Source organism: Microtus ochrogaster, chromosome 15, assembly GCF_000317375.1.
Source record: "Microtus ochrogaster isolate Prairie Vole_2 chromosome 15, MicOch1.0, whole genome shotgun sequence".
NCBI classification, from domain to species: Eukaryota; Metazoa; Chordata; class Mammalia; order Rodentia; family Cricetidae; genus Microtus; species Microtus ochrogaster.
The window spans coordinates 35,860,726-35,866,677 of NC_022017.1; positions in this window are offsets into that span (position 1 = coordinate 35,860,726).

Genomic DNA, 5,952 nt, shown 5'->3' on the forward strand with positions numbered 1-5,952 from the left:
GATAGATAGATAGATAGATAGATAGATAGATAGATAGATAGATAGATAGAATGAAAAAAGAAAAAGGAAAGGAAATATGACTGCTCCTGGGTATGGTGAAGGAAAAAGTTTATAAGAAATATATGGGAGAGCAGGGACATCTGGGAGAGTCCAGACTGGACATGACCAGACTGAGTTGTGCCATGTGAGGAGAGGGAGAGGAGAAGGGAGAGGGGAAAGAGGGGAACCAGGTGTAGCATCCAGGCGGCCCAAAGGTACAAAGAGGGTGAGCAACCAGAATGGTTAAATTATATAGGGAAGAGCAGCTGGGGAAAGGCCATCCCAGTCCCAGCACTGGAGAAGTTGAGGGTAGGGGGTAGGGTATGCCTGCCAGGAGGGCCCTGTAACAAGTAGTGAGTAAGGGATACAAGGAGAACCTGTCAGCTGGCATCTGCTTTGGTATGTTAAATAAGAACCTTGGTCATTTGTCCCAGGTTTGAAATCTAACATGTGTGTGTGTGTGTGTGTGTGTGTGTGTGTGTGTGTGTGTGTGTGTTTGTGTGTATGTATGTGTGTGTGTGTGTGTGTGTGTGTATAAAATCCTAAATATACACACTGTCTGTATGCTACAGGTGTGTATATGTTCTCAGGGCTGGCCATTTGATATTGGATAACTGGTTAGTGGGCTCTACCCTGAAGAAGACTATTTCTCCCACTCTTAGCATGCCAAAGTTGTTTGTCAATCTTTGTACAGGGCTGAGGTCTCATGAGTTTCCCCTGTCCACTCTGGCATGTCTATTATTCTTGTCCTTGTTCTGTTCATGGTTAGGCAGCCAACCAGAGCTAGGGAAGTCATGGATCTTGGAGGAGAGCCTACAACTACCACTTTCCTAATCCAGCATGATCCCTAAATACACTCTAAATATTTTTTTACTTATGCCCACAGTTAAGTATAGTCCACGCCTCTCATCCAGGAAACGTCTCTTTGCAACAGATGGAGAGAGACCATTACAGAAAACCACAATCAAAATGCACAGTCATGGAATCCAGTTCCAACTGGTACATCTACAAAGTAACTCCCTCCCCTCAGGCTCAGGGAACATTGTGGAAGAGAGGGCAGAAAGATCGTAAGATCCAGAGGATTGCGAAATTTTCTCTAAGACTCTTTCTCCTAGTAATGTCAAAACTACACACATAAGGTGTCACCAGCATTCCCAGCATTTTTACATGGGCTCTAGACAGTGCACTCAGGTCTTTGCACCTACAAGGCAAGCAATTGACCTCCTGATCTGTCTCCCCAGTCCACAGAAGAGCCCTCTTTCTTAACGAGCAGCCTCTCCTTCTACCACTATTCACACTTCTCTTTCTAAATATTGTCCAAGGATGCATGGTGCTGGGAATCCCAGTGGCTTCCCACTGGGACCCAGATCCTTGCCCATGACACTGGAGGGATCTTCAGTTGCTGCAGAAAGCAGAAAGTCTAGCAACTGGGCCTGGGCCCTGCTCTTGCTGTGGATAGCAACTTGTACACTGCCTGCACTTTTAGAGCAAGAGATTCAGCCGAGAGAAAACCTCCACTCAGCGAGGCCGTCTTCTACAAAGACGATGTTGAAAAATAAATTCTGGCAATTCACTTAAGTACAGCAGACTGGGCTGGGCCCATAATTGACCTACAAACATCCCATGCATTCACTTGTTGACTTCTTACATGCATTCACTTTCTTGTTTTCACAGATGGGGAAAGAGAGACTCAGAGAAGTAACAAGCCCAGCGTCACATAACTAGGAAGCATGGGTGATGGGTCTAAACACACAAAGTTTGGCTTCTGGGTCAGACAGTTAGACAACTATGCTGAAGACAGGAGACAGGAAGGCCTGGGATCTACAGAGAAAGTGGGAAAATGGTTGCTCCCAGTGAATACCAGGTATGATGGGCCTCACTAGGACCAGTGCAAAAATGAAGGGGAAGTCTCCTGGCTACAAGCTCTCCAGCCAACTTGCAAGAGGGAGTGTCATTTCCCAAAACAGAATCAATATAACACTTTACATAGAACAGTCCTACTTATGAAAGAAAAAAAAATCCCAGAGCCTTCTTGTTTTGTACATCAATACATTAAGATAAAGGTGATTATATCAGTGCACATTTAAAACATACACTCTTGGCTGGGGAGATGACTTAGTTGGTAATGTGGTTGCAAGCTTGAAAACCTGAGTTTGATTCCCAGAATTCACATAAAAGATTAAGTGTTATGGTGCATGTGTGCAATTCTAATCCCAAGAGGTAGAGACAGGTCTCTTGCTGGTCAGCCAGTCTTGCCTACATGGTAAGCTCCAAGCCAGTGAAAGACCCTGTCTAAAACAATGAGGACAGTACTTGTGGAATGCCACCCATTGTTGACTTCACAACTCTGACCACTGCATGCACACTCAAGCACACACACATAAGCACACACACACACACACACACCAAATGTATACATGCATTCACATAAAATATATATACAAATATATTATCTATCTATGCAGCATCCATATATGAAAATATTTAACTTGATTTTTACAGGTGTATTAATGTGAAATTGTTTTTATTTTATGAGTATTTTGCTTGCATTTGTATAGGTGTGCCATGTTCATGCTATGCACAAAGAGGCCAGAAAATAGTGTCAGAAGTGGTTGTGAGCCACTGTGTGTGCACTGGAAGCTGAACCCTAGACCTCTACAAGAGCAGAAAGTGATCTTAATTCCCAAGTTTTCCATCCTTCCCGTCCCTGAATTTTTCAAATTCAACTTTCTTTCGGTCTTTGAGTTCAACTCACAATTCCATGTCAACATAGATTAAATCTTAAGCATTCCTCTTAAGGCCTCCTCCTAAATGCTCACTTTCAGAGAGTTCAGATAAGAAACTCATTAAATGTCCCCCTTGTGTTTAAACTGACAGGCCAAGCCAGAAGATTTCAGCCTAAAGCAAGAAAATAAGAAAACGTACAATGGAAGGGCTTCCCTTTTCTCTGAATTAATGAAATGTGCCAAGGTTGGTAACGTCTTATTTAAATTCCCTCGGTGAAATTCTAGGTCCAAATTAAGGGACAACTTTGTCACATTTGAAATAGTTATTAGACGAATTTAACCTGAGCCCATTGAAAACTCTTCAAGTGCACCTCTCCCAACCCCAAAGGGGCTGGTTCTCGCCCACAGCCACCCCTGTCATTTCCAAATCTCTCTACAATTCTGAACTTTTCCAGTGTGGACAGGGCTTGGAGCTGGAATAAACAAATTGAGTTTCGTATCACAGGCAAGTTCCATCCTGAACTTAGGATTTAACAGCCAGAGGGTTCTGGCTGGAGTGCAAGGGCAGTTTCCTTCCTCTCTGCAGTTTGATTCAGACTATTTTCTAGTTACTATGGTAACGAGAAACTACAAGCCCGCATTTTATAGATGGGTCTGGTTTTTGCACCCTTGGCCTTGATCTAAGTTTAGTGATTTAGCCTCTTGTGCCTTGCAGCAAGGACTCTCATGCCTGCCAGATGCCCACTGCCTTCAGCACCTGAATACCTGGCACAAAAACGTTTATTGAGCACCCCTCAAAACTACAGAATTGAAACGAGCCCAAGACAAACTTGTGGACGGCTGGCATTTTATTAACTGCTGTGGATCGAGGTAGATGAAGCCGGAGGCCCCAAACTGTAAAATATATTTGAATATTTAGTCTCCAGATGGTGGCACTGTTTTAGAAGGTTCGTTGAGACTCCTAGCTTTATAAGATGCGGTCTTGAAGTGGAGTGCTGAGTGACAGTTCTTGTGGTTTATAGTCCAGCCCTGCTTTCAGCTCCAATCTTCTGCTTCCTGAGCCACTAGGATGTGAGCGAGCAGTCTCCGAGTTCTGCTGCCACAGCCCTGCTGCCATGCTTTTCTATGACAGTGAGCCAAGACGGTGAGCCTTCAACCGTGAGCCAAGAGGAACCCTTTCTCCCTTAGATTGCTTCCTGCCAGGTATGTGGTCCCAACAGTGAGAAAACAAAGATGTGCACTAATGCGTCATGATACTGACCCTTCCTGGCAGTCCTGGGTTAACCCCATCATTAGTCATGTTCGAGGCCAGTAAGCTGGGTTCCAGATACCTAACCTATGTATAAAACAGTTCCATGTGACAGGGCACAAAGTGACAGAGATGTCCCCATTGCTGCCTTCTGGGTACTGTTTCAACTACCAAGTTTGGTGGACTTGTCACAAGGATAGTCAACCTATCCTACTAAGGTTCAAAAACAAAACAAAACAAAACAAAATAAAACACTGAAAAATTTGCTTAAGAAGTTTTTATTTATTTTTCCAGGAACAGATATGGATACCATAAACAACCTTTTAGAGCATGGGAATCTTTTATTACAGATTTAAATATTTACACTTGGTTTTGATTGGAGGGGAAAAAATGCCACTTTTCTTGTCGGATAAAACAAATAAAGAACACAAAAGGAGGAAAAGGGAAAACAGCAGTTTGAAAGCCACTACATAGACAGATTATCCACACATAAGTATATATGATTGGAAAAGTCTCTTCCCCAAAGAGATGCAGCCAGCCTGGCAGAGACCTGGCATATTTTGGCAACTCACAAACTGTGTACTTTTCCCACTCTCGTCTGCAAAACATTCACAGATCTGTTGACACGCATAATACAGATCAGAAAGATACTTACATTAGTTATGGGCATTGATTATGGAGGCTCTCTGAGTATGTGGCACTGGGCTAGGCAATTCTACATGCCATCTTTCCCCTTAAAGCAGCCGAGATACCAGTTCTGAGGAAGGACCCCAAAGACTCCAGTGTAGGAAGTTCTGAAGATGCTTGCCTTCAGGCCTCCAGCTACTGTCCATGCACACTAATAACAGCAGGGATGGGCTCACCCCCACTAGAGCCTCAGACTCAGTTCCCCGGGTTTAGGTGCTGGCTGCAATTGTCATCAGTACCGTGACAGAGCCTTCTCCAACCCTGAGGAGCCTCACCGCTTCTTCGCAAGAACAGAGGCATCGATCTTACTCTTTGGGGTAGCTTTCGAATCCAGCCATTTCCTCTAGCCTGTTTGGATTTCAGCCGGGGAAAATAGCATAGAACAAGAGGTTTCTATTGCAAGGACTTATACCTCATCTCAGCCAGTGTTTCTACCATGAGAACAGTTCGCCCAAACGGTAGCCCAAGTGGACATGCACACACAACTGACACGCTACCCCACCACCACCACCATTGTCTCAGTCCACTTCATGCATTTGTGCTTTTCCTCCAAAGCCCTTTACGGTGCCTCACAGCCTCCAAGGGTAAGTGCAGTGTCTGATCTCTGTTTCCCCGATGCAGCTGAAGCCCTGAGTACCACAAACTCTCCGTGACTGTGTCCTTTTATAGGTCGACACCAATCACTGTCCTGCACAGGACCCTTTGGTTTCCCACAACAGTTAGAAATTCTTGCCATCATTTTAACCTCCTGTTTAAACAAGAATATGGCACACAGTACGTATTTACTACATTTTTTTTTAAATGAAGCGCTGTACCTCTTCAGGTCTGTCCACTTAGTAAGAATTCAACATATGGGCCAAGTAGCTACAAAGGTCCAAGGCAAAATCAGAGTCCGAAAAGATAGGCAGGGTTTTGAAAGCTGAAGGGATAAGTACACAGGGGGCAATAGTAAAAGGCAGGGATCACAGGCAGCCTTCCCACTTTGCTTCTGGTGCACACCAGATGGGAAGGACTTCAGAGGTGGGAGCCTTCCAGGGAACCATTGGTTCACATATACATCTCAGTGGTAGGTTTTCCAGAAGGACACAAGAGTGCTCTAAGGATACGTGTATATGGGTGTGGAGGACATTTGGTTTAAATGTTAATCAGGGGTATCTCCCAAATACTGACGTCTTAAATCTGATGTCAAGCCCTCCATGTTCTTGACCTCAAGACTGTTGCCCAATAGTCATGAGGAAGTGGCTGAGGGTC